The sequence below is a fragment of the Pan troglodytes genome, chromosome 1, assembly GCF_028858775.2.
Source record: "Pan troglodytes isolate AG18354 chromosome 1, NHGRI_mPanTro3-v2.0_pri, whole genome shotgun sequence".
Lineage (NCBI taxonomy): Eukaryota > Metazoa > Chordata > Mammalia > Primates > Hominidae > Pan > Pan troglodytes.
Genome location: NC_072398.2, coordinates 118,317,636 through 118,336,172, shown reverse-complemented (window position 1 = coordinate 118,336,172; position 18,537 = coordinate 118,317,636). Strand labels below are relative to the sequence as shown.

General features: G+C 46.4%; 2 long non-coding RNA genes across 2 annotated transcripts; one reads left to right on the top strand and one right to left on the bottom strand.

Moving 5' to 3' along the window:
* Window positions 1-5,002: 5,002 nt before the first annotated feature.
* LOC129137394 (uncharacterized) lies at window positions 5,003-8,756 on the bottom strand. Its single transcript, XR_008539931.1, has 3 exons — window positions 8,705-8,756; window positions 5,636-5,841; window positions 5,003-5,466 (listed from the first exon to the last, which is right to left on the bottom strand). It is a non-coding gene; the product is annotated as an uncharacterized LOC129137394 (long non-coding RNA).
* A 3,589-nt stretch (window positions 8,757-12,345) lies between these two features.
* LOC107967982 (uncharacterized) lies at window positions 12,346-15,199 on the top strand. The gene is made up of 2 exons (XR_001708861.3): window positions 12,346-14,311; window positions 15,058-15,199. It is a non-coding gene; the product is annotated as an uncharacterized LOC107967982 (long non-coding RNA).
* The last annotated feature ends 3,338 nt before the right edge of the window (window positions 15,200-18,537 follow it).

Here is an 18,537-nt window from a genome sequence, read left to right as displayed (position 1 = left end):
TTCAATATTGTTAAGAACTCAATTCTCTCCAAATTATCTATGGAGTTGTGATATTATGTTATCTATGTATTGATTTTCATCCATGGTTCCTGACTCATAACTCCTGTAGCTCTTGTTATAATGTTGGGGTGCTTTAGGCCTCAGAAGCAGGCCTCAGGAAATAGAATCTCTCTCTGATCTTCTACTGCTGTCCTTTCACGGGCTCCCTTTTCTCCCCCAAGGCAGGACTGTCATCTTCCCCTGCCTTTCCATAAAGAAATTCCCTGACCTACCTTGTCTGATTGTAGGTCATAAAACCCCTATTTTAGAAAGGGTCCTGCTCCATACCCTGAAGGAAGGAATGCTGCACACAGAGGCTAAGAAGAATCTGAACAAACAGGCCTTGCTGGGTATCCCCATTCAGTCTATTTTAGATCCTACCCTTTTTATCTAATCATATTTCTACATGGTTGTCAATCATACCTATCCAATGAAGTCTTCATAAAAGGCCCAAGAATACAACGTTATAGAGAGCTTCCAGATAGTTGAACAAGGAGAGTCTTACAGGAAAGTGAGCAAGAACTCAACCACATGTCAGGAGGGCAGTGTACCGCAACTCCAAAGGGACAGAAGCTCCTGTGATCAGACTCTTCCAGACCTTGCCCTGTGTATCTCTTCATCTGGCTATCTATTTATATCCTTTAAAGTATCCTGGCTGAACGCAGTGGCTCACGCCTGTAATCCCAGCACTCTGGGAGGCTGAGGTGGGTGAATCACCTAAGGTCAGGAGTTTGAGACCAGCCTGACCAACATGGTGAACCCCGTCTCTACTAAAAAATACAAAAATTAGGCCGGACACGGTGGCTCACGCCTGTAATCCCAGCACTTTGGGAGGCCGAGGCGGGTGGATCATGAGGTCAGGAGTTCAAGACCAGCCTGGCCAAGATGGTGAAACCCCATCTCTACTAAAAAGTACAAAAATTACAGCATGCCTGTAATCCCAGCTACTCGGGAGGCTGAGGCAGGAGAATCGCTTGAACCTTGAACCTGGGGGGGCGGAGATTGCAGTGAGCCGAGATGGTGCCACTGCACTCCAGCCCTGGTGAGAGAGCGAGACTCCATCTCAAAAAAAAAAAAAAAAAAAAAAAAAATTAGCTGGGTGTGATAGCGGGTGCCTGTAATCCCAGCTACTTGAGAGGCTGAGGCAGAAGAATCACTTGAACCTAGGAGGAAGAGTTTGCACTGAGCCGAGATCGTACCATTGCACTCTAGCCTGGGCAACAGAGCAAGTCTCCATCTCAAAAAAAAAAAAAGTATATAACTACACACACACACACACACACATATATCCTTTGTAATAAACCAGTAAATGTAAGTAAGTGTCTCCCTGAGTTCTGTGAGCCACTCTAGCAAAGAGGATCATGGGAACTCCATCTTGAAGTCAGCTGATCAAACGTACAGAGGTGTGGTCTTGTGACTAGTGAGAAGGAGGAGGTGTTCTTGTGGGACTGAGCCCTCAACCTGTGGTTTCTGAAGCTATTTCCAGGTAGATAATGTCAGAATTCAATTGAATTGGAGGACACGCAGCAGATATCTGCTGCAGAATTGATTGCTTGGTGTATGAGGAGAAACCAACACACATTTGGTCCCAGAAGAATCCTGGGTTGATTGTCGTGGTGTGAGAACAGTGGAAAAACATGGTTTGAGTTTTTCTACTATCCCAAGAGTCAGTGTAATCCCAATCAAAATCTTTTTTTAAAAAATATTTTACAGAAAAAATTGACAGGCTGCTTCTAAAGTTCATATGAAAGGGAAAAATTTTAAAAAACCCCCAAACTTAGAGTAGACAAAAGAACTTGAAGACTATGAAGAAAGTTGGAGTCTGTGAGTGGTGGCTAACGCCTGTAATCCCAGAATTTTAGGAGGCTGAGACAGGCAGATCACTTGAGGTCAGGAGTTCAAGACTAGCCTGTCCAACATAGTAAAACCCCGTCTCTACTAAAAATACAAAAAAAAAAAATTAGCCAGGCGTGGTAGTGAGTGCCTGTAATCCTAGCCACCTGGGAGGCTGAGGCAGGATAATCACTTGAACTTGGGAGCGGAGGCTGCAATGAGCCAACATAGTACCACTGCACTCTAGCCTGGGCGAGACAGAGTGATACTCTGCCTCAAAAAAAAAAAAAAAAAAAAATATTGGAAAAGTGGTTCGTTTCCTGCCCAGATCCTGACACTAGGTTTGAGGGCATAGGCCAAGGGAAGCAGTACCAGAGGCTCAACATGATGAAAACAGCCGTCCAGCAAGAAAGACTGGAGCTTGGTTTTTGTTAATTTTTTTTTCTTTTGAGATGCAGTCCTGCTCTGTTGCCCAGGTTGGAGTGCCGTGGCACAATCTTGGCTCACTCCAACCTCCGCCTCCCAGGTTCAAGCGATCCTCCTGCCTCAGCCCCCCAGGAGCTGGGATTATAGGCATGCACCACCAAGCCCGGCTAATTTTTGTATTTTTAGTAGAGACAGGGTTTCGCCATGTTGGCCAGGCTGGTCTCAAACTCCTGACCTCAGGTGATCCACCCTCCTCGGCCTCCCAAAGTGCTGGGATTACAGGTGTAAGCCACCGTGCCTGGCCAGCCACCGCGCCCAGCCTTTTATTTTATTTATTTATTTTTTTCTTGAGACAGAGTTTTGCTCTTGTTGCCCAGGCTGGAGTGCAATGGCGCAATCTCGGCTCACTGCAACCTCCACCTCACCTCACGGGCTCAAGCAATTCTCCTGCCTCAGCCTCCCGAGTAGCTGGGATTACAGGCATGCACCACCATGCCCATCTAATTTAGAATCTTTAGTAGGGATGGGGTTTTTCCATTTTGGTCAGGCTGGTCTCAAACTCCCGACCTCAGGTGATCCGCCCGCCTTGGCCTCCCAAAGTGCTGGGATTACAGGCATGAGCCACCGCACTCGGCCTTGTTAAACTTTTTTGTTAATTTTTTTTTTTTTTTTTTTTTTGAGAGAAGTCTTGCTCTTATCTCCCAGGTTTGAGTGCAGTGACTTGAGCTCGGCTCACTGCAACCTCCACCTCCCGGGTTCAAACGATTCTCCTGCATCTGCCCCCCAAGTAGCTGGGATTAAGTCACCTGCCACCACACCCAGCTAATTTTTGTATTTTTTAGTAGAGACAGGGTTTCACCATGTTGGCCAGGCTGGTCTTGAACTCCTGACCTCAGGTTATCTTCCCACCTCGGCCTCCCAAAGTGCTGGGATTACAGGTGTCAGCCACTGCGCCCGGCCATTTTTTTTGTTAATTTTTAAGACATGATTAGAGCCAAAGAAAAGTTGGTGTAGAGATCAAGGTTTGGACAAGGGTGAGGCAAGTGAGGCTTTCATTCTCAAGGACCCATCTTGTGCTTATATGATCTTGAGAGTGTGTGCCTCCTAAAATTTTATGTTTCCTCACCTGAAGGTAATCCTGCCCCTTATGGGACTCAGAACATGATACCCCAAAATATGGCACCTTGGCAATTAAGAAAACTAAAGAAGCAAGATCACGTTGACCTCCCCCCGCTTTCTCATGCACAGTGCTTTCATAAAGGAATTATTTAACCTACCTCACCTGAAAGCAGGACATAAGACCCTCATTCCAGGCTGGCCCAGCCCGATACTCAGAGAAAAGGAATGCTACTCAGCAGAAAGGAATGCTACTCAGAGTGGCCAAGAACAATCTGAACAAACAGACCTTGTCATATTTCCCCTACTTCCCCTACCCCAGTTTATTACCATTAGATCATACCCTTTGTCCAGTCATGTTCTCCATAATCATCTACTTCTTTCAGCAGACTTAGCATTTAAAAAAACACAATTTTCCCTGGGTCTTTGGGTCTTCATTTCTGAAGACTCTTATGTCTTATAAAACCTTGTTAAATTTGTTGTGCTTTCCTCTTATTAATCTGCGTTTTGTTATGGGGTGTCATCTGTGAACCTAGCAATGGGTGAGGAAGACAATACTTTTTTCTCTCCTATGCCCTGATGGGGAACTCTCTAGACAGACAAATGAATAGCTTAGGCTTCTCATCACCCATATACCCACATTCTCTCTCTTTTTTTTTTTTTTTTTTTTTAAACAGAGTCTCCTTCTGTTGCCCAGGCTGGAGTACAGCCTGGGCTCACTGGATCCTCTGCCTCCTGGGTTCAAGCGATTCTCCTGCCTCAGTCTCTCAAGTAGGTGGGACTACAGGTGCATGCCACCAGGCCCGACTAATTTTTGTATTTTTAGTAGAGACGGGGTTTCACCATGATGGCCAGGTTGGCCTCGAACTCCTGACCTCAAGTGATCCTCCCACCTTAGCCTCCCAAAGTAGTAGGATTACAGGCGTGAGCCACCATGCCCGGCTGCACACTCTCTTACCTTTCCCACAGCTTGAAATTTCCCTCACTGCCCACCCTAAATACAGTACCATGAGATGCAAATCTTAGATTAGATTTCAAAGGAAGGGCAGTGTCACTTAGTTCCACTAAGGCCTACCTGTATCCTCTGTGGCCTAGACTGGAGGTGGATATGGGGAGAGTGATTTCCAAGATAGACATAGCTCTGTTATCTTCACTCCCTGAGTCCAAGCCCAGCTGAATACCTAAGTGGCTTCTCATTCTTTTTTTTTTTTTTTTTGAGATGGATTCTTGCCCTGTCGCCCAGGCTGGAGTGCAGTGGCATGATCTTGGCTCACTGCAACCTCTGCCTCCCAGGTTCAAGCAATTCTCCTGCCTCAGCCTCTTGAGTAGCTGGGATTACAGGTATGTGCCACCCCACCTGGCTAATTTTTGTATTTTTAGTAGAGACAGGGTTTCACCATGTTAGCCAGGATGGTCTCGATCTCCTGACCTTATGATCCACCTGTCTCGGCCTCCCAAAGTGCTGGGATTACAGATGTGAGCCACCGCGCCCAGCCGTGGCTTCTCATTCTTATCCTTAGAGATTGCTGGCATCCCCGGCCTCTTACCACTCTTCCCATCCTTCCAGCAGCTTAGACCACTCAAGTGCTTTCACTGCAAGTTCCCTTTATTGTCATCACTAGGCAGCTGCATTTTGATCTCAGAGCTAATAGATGAATCCACTTTCTTCAGTATGGCCACTCTCTCAGCTGGGGTCTTCTTCCCTAGTGTGTGTGTGTGTGTGTGTGTGTGTGTGTGTGTGTGTGTGTTGTTGTTGTTGTTTTTTTTTGAGACAAAGTCTCACTCTCTTGTCCAAGCTGGAGTACAGTGGCACCATCTCAGCTCACAGCAACCTCCACCTCCCGGGTTCAAGCAATTCTCCTGCCTCAGCCTCCCAAGTAGCTGGGACTACAGGCATGCGCCACCACGCCCAGCTAATTTTTTTTTGTATTTTTAGTAGACACAGGGTTTCACTATGTTGGCCGTGCTGGTCTTGAACTCCTGACCTCCTGATCCGCCCACCTCAGCCTCCCAAAGTGCTGGGATTACTGGCGTGAGCCACCACGCCCGGCCCTGAAATAAAAAAAAAAAATTTTTTTTTTTTAAAAAGAGTTTGAGGCCTTGGGTACCTTGAGTTAAAGAGGCTTCTAAAGGAGAAGCTGGGGGATTCCAAATCTGACAGCTACAATTTTGCACAAAGCCTTACTCAATGTTCTCCACTCATCACCCCCTTTCTTTTTACCTGCTTCCCTTGTCTTCTGCTCATCTCCTGTCCTGGCGAGTTGGTGTTGGTTGTTGTCAGGAAGCCTCAGCTCCTCACAATGGGAACTCCCCAGAGGGCTCCTTGAATGTCCTCATGACATGGCGCCTAACTCCCACCAGAATGAGAGATCCAGGAGACAGTGAGAAGGAAGCCGCCAAGCCTTTAGGTCCTAATCTCTAAAGTCACTGTAGGGGAGAAAATTAGCATCTTTATCTAGTATCACCCTAGGTTTGTGGCAGAGATCCCTATAACAAAATACTAAATACAAGAGAAAAGCATACAAATTTATTTAATAAGTTTTACATCATATGAGAGACTTAATAAGGAAATGAAGACCCAAAGAAACAGAAAAAAACTGTATTTTTATGCTTAGGTTCGTGTAGAGTGGACTGTCATACGGTATGATTGGACAAAAGTGGGTATGATCTAATAGAATGAGACCACCACTTCTCCTGTTGTCCTTCCCAGCTTCTCCCCAACCTCCCCTTTTCCCTAGTTTATAAGACAGGAGAAAAGGGAGAAAGCAAAAAGTTGTAAAGAAATAGAAATAAGATAAATAACTAGACGACCTTGGCACCACCACCTGGCCCTGGTGGTTAAAATAATAATAATAATAATAATATTAACCCCTGACCAAAACTACTAGTGTTATCTGTAAATTCCAGACATTGTATGTGAAAGCACTGTAAAACTTTTTGTTCTGTTAGCTGATGTATGTAGCACCTAGTCACGTTCCTCACACTTACTTGATCTATTATGACCTTTTCACGTGGACCCCTTAGAGTTGTAAGCCCTTAAAAGGGCTAGGAATTTCTTTTTCGGGGAGCTCAGCTCTTAAGACGCGAGTCTGCTGACACTCCCGGCCCAATAAAAACCTCTTCCTTCTTTAATCCGGTGTCTGAGGAGTTTTGTCTGCGACTTGTCCTGCTACAGTAATGGTAACAAACTGGAGAGAACTTAACAAGGCCTGTTTATTCACAGCTTCTTGGCATCTCTGCGTCTTCATTCTTTTCTTCTGGGTATAGGAAGGAGGCCCTGGAAATAGGGTCTTATGACCCTTATTTTGTAAGAAGGTCAGAGAATTCTTTTAGGGCCTGCTTCATGGGAGAAAGTCAGGGGAAGGTCAGAGAGACCTTCCCTGTTAAACCTTCCCCATAGTGTTAACAATAATTACATGCCAGGCTTTAGATAAAAGTATAGATTAAGCATTAGTCAGGTTGTCCTATGACTCATTTCCCTATAGCCTCTTATGGACCATGTAGGCCAGGACATAAACCATGAATTTCCTTATTGTTCTTGTAGATAGGAACTTTGACTTTAGGAGCCTTACAACTTTTCATTTGAGATGTTTTTCAGAACTAACGCCAATGAGTCCAAAGACCACACCAAGGAACCAAGTCGGTCTGAGAATGCAGTTTCTTCAGCTGGGCGCGGTAGCTCATGCCTGTAATCCCAACACTTTGGGAGGCCAAGGCGGGCAGATCATGAGGTCAGGAGTTCGATACCAGCCTGGCCAACATGGTGAAACCCCGTCTCCCCTAAAAATACAAAAATTAGCTGGGCATGGTGGTGTGCACTTGTAATCCCAGCTACTGGGGAGGCTGAGGCAGGAGAACGGCTTGAACCCAGGAGGCAGAGGTTGCAGTGAGCTAAGATCGTGTCACTGCACTCCAGCCTGGGTGACAAACAAGACTCTGTCTCAAAAAAAAAAAAAAATGCAGTTTCTTCACCTCCATCCTATGACATCACCCTTCACTCTTTGAATAATCGACACCTTGGCCCACTACTCGTCCAAACCCCTTAAGGTCCCTAGACCCAAACTCTTTGAAGAGGTGGTTTTGAGGTTTCTTCTCATCTCATTTGGTGGCCTTACAATTAAACCTCTTTCTCTGCTGCAACCTGGAGTCTTGGTGCATTGACTTTCTGCACATCAGGCAACACACCCAGCACAATCACCCCTGCACATGCTGTTTGTCCATTCAGTTCTTCAGCTTGAATTCTTTTTTTTTGAGATGGAGTTTCACTCTTGTTGCCCAGGCTGGAGTGCAATGGCGCGATCTTGGCTCACCGCAACCTCTGCCTACCGAGTTCAAGTGTTCTGCTTCAGCCTCCTGCGTAGCTGGGATTACCGGCATGCGCCACCACGCTCAGCTAATTTTGTATTTTTAGTAGAGACGGTGTTTCTCCATGTTGGTCAGGCTGGTCTTGAACTCCCGACCTCAGGTGATCCACCCGCCTCAGCCTCCCAAAGTGCTGGGATTATAGGCGTGAGCCACCATGCCCAGCCGAATTATTTCACATGTCAAGGCACCATATTTTAGGGTAGTGCATCCTGCACTCCATCTGGAACACATGCCACATCCCTTCTGCTACATTCTACTGGTCAAAGCATCCCTTTTGCTACATGCCACTAGTCAAAGCAAGTTACAAAAGCAGGCCAGATCCAAAGGTTGAGGAAATAGACCCCCACCTCTGAGAAGCAGCAAATAATTTGTGACCATGTTTAATCTACCATAAAGAATTTGGCCAGGATCAGAGATGGTTGCCCACACTTTTGTCCTTTGTCTTACTGAACTGGAGTTTTGAAGAGGCCATCACGCGGTCTACCCCCTTTAGAAGGAGATCTGCAAAAGCTTTAAATGTTTGCCCTGAGCTCTCAGTTTCTCTGGTTTTTCCTTTTCCCATCTCTCTCTCTCTCTCTCTCTCTCTCTGAGCCCCACCCCCCTTTCCCTGCTGCCCCATCCTCTGTAATTCAGTTACAGCCAAGCTGTAGCTTTTCCTGTCTAGCCCTACCCAACTCAGGGACCCATTCTTCTCCCCATTTCAAGCCCCGTAGGCCTCCTCAACTCTCCCTGGAAAGGAGAAACCGGCTCAAAGTGAGTTGAGTGGAGAATTGGGAAAGCTCTTTGAGACTTCTGGAGTTCCCAGTAGCAAAAGGAAACAGGATAACAAAACAGGGTGAAACCTGAATGATGGCATGGAGGGGCTGGTGGGGGTGCTCACAAGAAGTAGGATGGAAAATAACTGAAAATAGAAAGTTGCCCTTACCTTCCCGGACTTGAGGGACCTGTGACTGTAGGCAATTGAGGGTAGTTGTCTTGCCAAGGTGATAGCATGTAATAGCCCATAATTACCCATAATGACTTCATGAGGCTCAGCCTAGATGGGAGCCCAGGCATTTCAAGATAATGTCTTTTCTTCCCTTTGTATTCTGAGTGTGTTAGCTCCCTGCATGGATTGAAAGGTGCTTATTAACACAAGTGCCCTTGTTAATTAGGTTGGTTCTGACTTACGTGCTACTTATTAGATACTCAAGTCAATATGGATAAGTGTCCTGCTTCTGGGCCAGGGACAGAGAAAAAGCCAGAAAACCCACTTCTCCTCAAAAGGTGTCTCTGGTGTCCAGAAAGGACAGAGGATGCTTCATTTTTATGGTGCTGGGATGAGCTGAGGGAAGGGGAGAAGCAGGAGGCAAACCCTGGTGGGGGCGCTGCTGGAAGGAGACAGCTCACAGGACACCACCACCACAAGCTGAGCCTCCACTTTCCCATCTGTGATGTGGGGTTTAGAACCAGAGTATTGGCATGAGAAAGGATTAGAGATGAATGCCCACTTTTGTCCTTGTAAGAAAAAATTGTGGAACTTTGAAATTAAGTAGGAGTCCTGGCCTAAATAGTTCATCCTTCTAGATTATCTCTTTCTTTATCTCTTCCTAGTTTGTCTTTTTTTTTTTTTTTTTTTTTTTTTTTTTGAGACGGAGTCTCACTCTTGTCGCCCAGGCTGGAGTGCAATGGCATGATCTCGGCTCACCACAACCTCTGCCTCCCAAGTTCAAGCGATTCTCCTGCCTCAGCCTCCCAAGTAGCTGGGATTACAGGCGCCTGCCACCATGCCCAGCAAATTTTTGTATTTTTAGTAGAGACGGGGTTTCACCATGTTGGCTAGGCTGGTATCAAACTCCCAACCTCGAGTGATCTGCCCACCTTGGCCTCCCAAAGTGCTGGGATTACAGGCGTGAGCCACCACACCCGGCCCCTAGCTTTTCTTTGATTAGGATATTTTACCACTCTGTAGAGATAACAGTTGACTTGTAAAAATCTGGTAGTAAGACAGTTTCCTTCTAAAGAAATGCAAATTGCATCCATTGTACAGTGAAATGCAGTTGATTCTATTCCTTTGGTATGATAGGGTTCACGACATACTACTCCAAAATGTGGCACCTCGGCATTCGAGAAAACAAGAGAAGCTGGGAGGTTTCTCTGGCCTTCTCCCACTGTTCTCCCCTGAGGCAGGCCATAAAACTGAATTGAACTTCTCCTGAAGTAGGTCATAAGGCCCTCATTTCAGAGGGGTTCTCTCTATATCTGGAGAAAAGGAATAAAGACACAGAGATGCCAAGAAGAATCTGAGCAAACAGGTCTTGCTAAGTTCCCCCAGTTCCCTCCCGCTCCTGTCTCTGACTCCTCTGCCTTTCCCAGAACACAGGGAGAGGCTTTCTCTGAAGTTCCCTTATCTGACCAAGGGAAGTTTCTTCAGAAGGAATGCAGTTGTCTTGGGCCCTCTCCCTACAATCTCATTAAACAGAGAAGATTAACTCACAGGAAAGGAGACTGGAGTTGACACCAAACCCAGAGCCCAGACGAACTTTGGGACACGATATTGCCTGTTCTTTGGGCCCATTCATTCCCCCTAAGAATCGTTTACTCTTTCTCTAAAATTGCCGAGAGCCCCCACCTCCCTTACTGCTATGAAGAGGGCATTTAAGCTTCAGCTATCTGGCCCTTTGAGTTTACTTTGTGTGACTCTCATTTGTGTAACTCTCTTGCACTTGCATATTAATGAATTCATCAGCCTTTTCTCCTGTTAATCTGCCTGTTGTCCATTTATTTCAGCAGATGTTATTATCAAACTTTCAGAGGGGAAGTGTAAACTTTCCTGCAATACACTTTTGGCTTTTGATCATACTTCTGCATGACTGCCCATAAAAATACACAGATTTTTCAGTTCTTTTGGGTCTTTGTTTCTGAAGGCTCCTGTGTTAAATAAAATTTAAACTTTGGTTAAATAAAACTTTGGTTAAATAAAGATGTATGTTTTTGTCTTGCTGATCTGTCTTTTGTTATAGGGGTCACTGCCATGAACCTTGCAAAGATTAGGGAAAAGATAATACTTTATCACACATAAATATTGACCAGTTTTTTCAGTTCTTCGAGTTTTGCATCCACTTGTAAATGCATCTCAACATTCTTTATCTGACTCTAAACTTGATAGTTTTCTTTAAAATGGACTATAATATTCAAATTATATTAATGAGGGTTTCCTTATTAATTAATGAATTAAATGTTTTGCATTTTATATCTGTGTAACAGTATATTCTTTTAAAATATTAATCTTGTGGCCGGGTGTGGTGGTTCATGCCTATAATCCCAACACTTTGGGGGGCCAAGGCAGGCAGATCGCTCGAGCTCAGGAGTTTGAGACCAGCCTGGGCAACATGGTGAAACCCTGTCTCTACCAAAAAGTACAAAAAAAAAAAAAAAAATTAGCCAGACGTGGTGTCACAAGCCTCTAGTCCCAGCTACTCAGGAGGCTGAGGTGAGAGGATCACCTGAGCCCAGGACGCGGAGGTTGCAGTGAGCCAAGATCATGCCACTGCACTCCAGTCTGGGTGACAGAGCAAGACCCCTCTCAAAAAAAAAAAAAAATTACTCATTTAACATTCTACAGAAGAAGAAAAGTAGGCCCCAAGAGGAGGTGGGACTTACCTGAGATCACACAGCTCATCTGTCCCAAAACACGACTAGAAGAAGCCAGGCCTCCTTTGGCTTCTTTAAGTTCAGTAATCACTAAGGTACCTCACAGGATTGTCTTCAGAACCAGAAGGTGGAAGAGAGAAGAGAAAGTGGTGTGAAAGTGAATGACGCCAAGCAGAGGGGAGGGCTTCCTCTCTGGGCTGTGGTGGCTCATGAGGTCCTGAGCTCCAGGCCTCATAAGGCAGTGATGTGAGCACGGCTAGGGGTGTCAGCCTCTTGAGTTTCCTTAGCTGCCCTGCTTCCCTCACAGGGCCCTGGGGTGAGGGGTGAGGTGAGAGAGGAGGCCTGTGAAAGTGCTGTGGTGGTTTTTAAAATATGCCCACAAATTCTTTGATATTTCTCCCTTCAAGAGGTGGAGCCTTGGCCGGGCACGGTGGCTCATGCCTGTAATCCCAGCACTTTGGGAGGCCAAAGCGGGCAGATCATCTGAGGTCGGGAGTTAAAGACCAGCCTGACCAACATGGAGAAACTCTGTCTCTACTAAAAATACAAAATTATCCGGGCGTGTTGGCACATGTCTGTAATTCCAGCTACTCAGGAGGCGGAGGCAGGAGAATCACTTAAACCCAGGAGGTGGAAGTTGCAGTAAGTCGAGATTGCACCATTGCACTCCAGCCTGGGCAACAAGAGTGAAACTCCGTCTCAAAAAAACAAAGAAAAAAAGAGGTGGAGGCTCAAAAAGGTAGAGCCTAGGCTGGGTGCGGTGGCTCACACCTGTAATCCTAGCACTTATGGGAGGCCGAGGTGGGTGGATCACCTGAGATCAGGAGTTTGAGACCAGCCTGGGCAACATGGTGAAACCCCCTCTCCACTAAAAATATAAAAATTAGCTGGGCATGGTGGCGGGCACCCATAGTCTCAGCTATGCAAGAGGCTGAGCCAGGAGAATAGCTTGAACCCAGGAGGCAGAGGTTGCAGTGAGCCGAGATCATGCCACTGCACTCTAGCCTGGGCAACAGAGCAAGACCCTGTCTCAAAAAAAAAAAAAAAAAAATTTAGAGCCTAGAGCCTAGTTCCCCTCAAGGGTTGATTGGATTTAGTGACTCAGTTCTTACAAATAGAATAAAATGGAAGTGATGCTCTGTGTGTGTGTGTGTGTGTGTGTGTGTGTGTGAGAGAGAGAGAGAGAGAGAGAGACGGTCATAAAACAGCACTGTGGCTTCCATCTTGGTGATACTCTCTTGGATTTCTTACTCTGGGAGAAGCCAACTGCTCTGAGAATACTCAGGCAGCCCTGTGGATAGGCCCTTTCTGTGAGGAATTGAGGCCTCCAGCAAGTAGCCATGTGTAGTGAATTCCAGGAGCCCGGGGGCTCACGCCTGTAATCCCAGCACTTTGGGAGGCCAAGGTGGGCAGATCATGAGGTCAGGAGTTCGAGACCAGCCTGACCAACATGGTGAAACCCCGTCTCTACTAAAAACACAAAAAAATTAGCCAGGCATGGTGGCAGGCACCTGTAGTCCCAGCTACTCAGGAGGCTGAGGCATGAGAATAGCTTGAACCCGGGAAGTAGAGGTTGCAGTGAGCCGAGATAGCGCCACTGCACTCCAGCCTGGGCTACAGAACAAGAATCTGTCTCAAAAAAAAAAAAAGAAAGAGAGAAAGAAAAAGGAAAAAAAGAAAGAAAAGAAAAGCTCGATATCACTGATCACTAGAGAAATGCAAATCAAAACCACAATGAAATACCACCTCACACCAGTCAGAATGGCTATTATTGAAAAGTCAAAAAACGGCCAGGCACGGTGGGTCACACCTGTAATCCCAGCACTTTGGGAGGCTGAGTGGGTGGATCACGAGGTCAAGAGTTCGAGATTAGCCTGACCAACATGGTGAAACACCGACTCTACTGAAAATACAAAAATTAGCCGGGTGTGGTGGCACACGCCTGGAATCTCAGCTACTCAGGAGGCTGAGGCAGGAGAATTGCTTAAACCTGGGAGGCGGAGATTGCGGTGAGCTGAAATCACGCCATTGCACTCAGCCTGGGCAACAGAGGGAGACTGTCTCAAAAAAAAAAGAAAAGAAAAGAAAAGAAAAAAGTCAAAAAATAACACATGCTGGCGAGGTTGTATGGAGAATAGGGAAGCCTTATATGATGTTATGATGTTGGTACGAGTGTAAATTAGTTCAACCATTGTGGAAAGCAGTGTGGCAATTCCTCAAAGAGCTAAAAGCAAAACTATCATTCGACCCAGCAATCTCATTACTGGGTATATAACAAGAGGGAGATAAAGCGTTCTACCATAAAGACACATGCATGTGAATGTTCATTGCAGCACTACTCACAATAGCAAAGACATGGAATCAACCTAAATGCTCACCAGTGACAGACTGGATAAAGAAAATGTGGTACATATGCACCATGGAATACCATGCAGCCATAAAAAAGAACAAGATTTTTTTGCCGGAATATGAATGGAGCTGGAGGCTATCATTCTTGGCAAAATTATGCAGGAACAGAAAACCAAATACTGCATGTTCTCACCTGTAAGTGGGAGCTACATGATGAGAACTTACGAACACAAGGAAACAACAGTCACTGGTGTCTATTGAGGAGGGAGGTTGGGAAGGAGAAGAACAGCAGAAAAGATAACTATTGAGTACTGGGGGTTAATACCTGGGTGATATATAATAATAGTATGTACAACAAACCCCTGTGACACTCGTTTATCTATGTAACAAACCTTCACATGTACCCCCAAACCTAAAATAAAAATTAAAAAAAAGAAAAAGATATGGCTATGAGGTGGTAATAACATACAACAAGCTTTATTTGGGCCGTGTTTTGACAGGGTTGCCTACTGAGGAAGCTTTTCACAGCAGGTGATGAGACCTTCAGCAGGTAATGACTGAGGCCACCAGCTAGAAGAGAAGGAGGGTGGGGGAGATTCTGGGGGACAGGGAGATTGGAGCGGATCCTTAGATGTCTAGATGATGCCCTCAGTAGTAGGGTGTGGAGTCTCAGAGTCAGAGAGATCCAAAGGGCAGCTATGGCTGGTGCTTTTTTTTTTTTTTTTTTTTTGAGACAGAGTTTCCCTCTATGGCCCAGGCTGGAGTGCAGTGGCGTGATCTTTGCTCACTGCAAGCTCCGTCTCCCAGGTTCACGCCATTCTCCTGCCTCAGCCTCCTGAGTAGCTGGGACTACAGGTGCGTGCCACCACATCCGGCTAATTTTTTGTATTTTTAGTAGAGACGGGGTTTCACCGTGTTAGCCAGGATGGTCTCGATCTCCCAACCTCATGATCCACCAGCCTCAGCCTCCCAAAGTGCTGGGATTACAGGTGTGAGCCACCATGCCCGGCAACTGGGGCCTTTTATAGCACCAGAGTTTATTGTATCTGTGGCTAGTAAATGTGGGATTCTGTTTTGTGGGGTATGCAAAACCGGAAGGCTGTCAATGACTAACGATCTGTTTATTTAGACTATATTTAAAGCAATTGGGTGTATAAAAAATTTGAGCTTGGCACTGGTAAACTTTTGAGGCAATGATCCCAGTCTGCTGTGAAGCAATAAAAAATATAGGGCCAATATAGAGCTAATATAACTTTGGCTTATTATGTAACAGCATGTCTGTCTTTGATTCTTTAGGCTCAATCAAACCTTCAATGGCCCCGAAAGACATCTTGATTGAAACCTCATGAGAGACTCTGAGCCAGAAAACCCAGCAACTTAGAACCCAGATACCTGACCATCAGCCACTGTGTGAAATAATAAATGTTTGTTGTTTTAAGCTGCTAGTAATACGAGTGTCTTGAGAAACAAAGCCAGTCGGGCTGGCTTTGTGTTCCCTCCAGCCTTTGTCTTCCCCCATCATGACAACTTGTGCTCTTTCTCCCAGGAGGCTGAGGATGCTGCTCTGAGACCAGCCAGGCAAGAACCTCAGTTAGCATCAGCAACAGCTGCTCCTCAATTTGCTTTCTGAATTATTTAGCCCTTCTTTGCTTCTATCCTAAATCCAGACCTTTTAAAATATTAATATTTTAAATACGCCTGGGCCTTGGCTTGGAAGTCTGTATTTCTCTCCTGTCTCTGCCCAAGGCTAGACGTCTTAGAGAAGAGTTATCTCTGCCCTGAATGATTTTCTCTTTGGCTCTGGCTCCTGGAAATTAAATCTGGCTGGGTTCTAACCAAAGAAAGGGAAACCATTTTCACAATGGAATCAAAAGAGTTTCTTTTCTACAAATGCAGCCTTTTACTTGCCAGACTCACAGGGCTTGTGTCACAGCTGGTGATCTGAGACCCAGACCCTCTCACCACCTCCCAGCCACCACCATGCCAGAGGGAGACAAAGCTCGCACTGCTGTGAGACGTTCTCTGCTTCCCATGACCGCTGCGTCGTTTACTTATCTCTCAGTTCTCCTGCCACCCCGTGAAGTCCCTGAAACCTCTGGGGATGCAGGAGCCCAACACAGCCGACAGACCAGGAGAGGGGTCCTGAGCTCTGCTGTCGTGCAGTGGCTCTCTGCTGGCCTTCATGTCCTCACCTGCAAGTTGAGAGGGTGGCACCGTCTCTCAGGGCTGCAGAAGTTGGAGTTTGTGAGTCTGAAACCCCATTTGGCCGTTAGAAAGCCAAGTCGCACAGGTTATAATACACCTCTGACTGGCCCCCAGGACTTGATTCCTCACCCAGGGTTCAATCCTACAACTGGGCTGCGCCTCACTCACCTCCCCAGACTTTATGCCAGGCATAGAGGGAAGTGGGACCTTTATTCTGAGAGCTAAGGGAGGGCTCCTTCCTGTTTCTCAGCCTTCTCAGGAGCCCTTCCCTGGGCCCCTTCTTTGCCTGGTGTACTCAGACTTTCCTTCCTTCAGTGCAGAGCCACCCCCTAACTCCTGCCCACCCAGCCTCTCAGAGCAGGGCAGGATGGCCTATCCAATATCCCCTCTCCCTCACCCTTGCATCCTCTCCTGGTCCTTTGGGGCATTCCCCAGATGTGTGAATTTACTATTAATTCTGTCTCCCCTGTTAGTCTGTTAGTTCCAGACAGGGCAGGAAACTATAACCTCTAGGAAGGGCTGTATCTGTGTTTCAACAATTCCTGATTTTCATACCCTGAAGCTTCAGAACCCCTGGAATAATTCCCAAGCAAATCAGCAGCCTCTCCTTCCAGCCAGGAGGCATCACAGCTCCAACTTAGCACAACCCAGCTTGGGGGCTTGGGCTACTGGAAGGGAGGCCACAGGGTCAAGATTAGGCTGGAGATGCCTCAAAAAGTATCTAGAAATGTCTGGTATGACCAGGCTGCAATCAGAAGAGGAGTGTCCAGGCCACTGGGTGACTGTCCTACTATGTCCCAATGGCTCCATCATTCACGGAGCGCTGCAGAACTTCAAATGTGGGACAAACACATGCCCCTAGGACTGTTGAGGTTGCTCACCTCCTCAATCTAGACCTGGTCTGTTCAGAAGGCAGGGACAGGGTCTGCACTATCCTGTCTTCCTCACAGCCTGGCACAGGCCTGGCACCCATAAGCCCTTGCTCTGTGGCTCTGCCTGGCAGAAGCTGACCCAGTGTTAGAAGAGCCTTCTAGCAGTTGGAGCTGCCTGGGCACCAAAAGGGCTGCTTGAGAGGATGAGTCCCTGTCACTGTCAGTGCTCAGGCTGAGACCACATTAGCTGGGTCAAGTGCTAAGCTGGGAGTGCTGTGTTGGGAGGGAATTGCCTTCTGTTAGTTGTTCATTTCTTAGCTTGAATCATTTCCCACAGCATCTCAATAGCTGGGTAAATCAAGTCTCCCTAGTGGAATCTTAGATGATAGGTGAGGAGGGTGGTTTTGGGGCAGCGGATCCAGGCTACTGTTTCTGAAATCACTGCTCATGAGCAGCTCCCTATTCTTCTAGCTGAGGTCATCTCAGCTGACCATGCCCTGAGGGGTCGTAGCCAGAGTCCTGGTGAAAGTTGTCTGCTCCTCCACCCCTTCTTCTCTGCCCTCTTCTGATCAAGAGCCTAGGCTGGGGGGTGGCACACAGTGGGGGTGAGTAGGGGAGTGGAATCCTGGGTCAGAGGCTCTCACTTTTATTATAACAAGAAGTTCCAAGAGATACCAACTCATTCCCATTCGCACCATGCAGGGGCTCTAATTAAATTTTTCTTTTTTCTAATTTCCATGTGTCAGACAAAATTACAACAAATTTAGTTATAGATTGAATTGGCTTTTATTAGCAATTCGTGAATCAGGGAACACCTCATTCTACAAAATAGAATGAATGTTCTGATGAGCTGAGCAGAGGAGATTGGCTTCATAGTATGAAAAGGGCTGAGGAAAGCAGAAACAAAGAACAAAAAGCAGATTGGTTGTTCCTGACTTACTTTCCTTATGAAGGTTAAAGCAAAGGGAACTTCTTCATGATGCCAGCTGAAACTGACGTGTTTGGGGATCTGGCTATTACCTCTCCTGATTTCTTGCAAGGACAGATAGGTAATTTAGTGTTGACTTGGTGGTGTGGAACTTCAACATGAGTAATTCCACTTTGGTTTGGTCTGTTGGGCCTACTGCAGGAGCTCAGGCCAAACCAATGGCCTCCTATAAATTTTATTTAACACGTGAAGGTAGTTCACATTCCCTACCCACATTGTTTACCTGTGGGCAAACAACGAATTAATGCTCTGTTGATTATTGGATCTGATGGAGATCAGAACTGTAATTTGCTTGGGAGCTTGGGTTTTCTTTTTTTCCATTTTCTTCCACTTTCTAAAAGAAGCAGCTTCAGAGTAGGGAGGGAGAAAAGAAGAAAGGAAGCCCATGTTTAGTGAACATCTGCGAAGTGCAGCAGGCTTCTTTGTCAGGGCTCTCGGGACATCCTTACAACAATGTGAACAAGTCTTGTTACTCTCATCTTTACTGAGGGAGGCCAGTTGGAAGTAATGAGAGTGGAGCCCTGACATGCAGGGGGTGGGCAGCCTGGAGGAGGGATGTCTGGATGCCCAAGGGGAGCCGGGATCCTGCCAAGAGGCTGCAGGGCCGCTCTGGCCACAAGAGGGCACCCCACATTGCCATATCTGGGCTGAGGGTGGTGGAATGAAGACCACAAAGAGGCCTTCTAGGGAGTGACCGTCCTGTGTACCCAT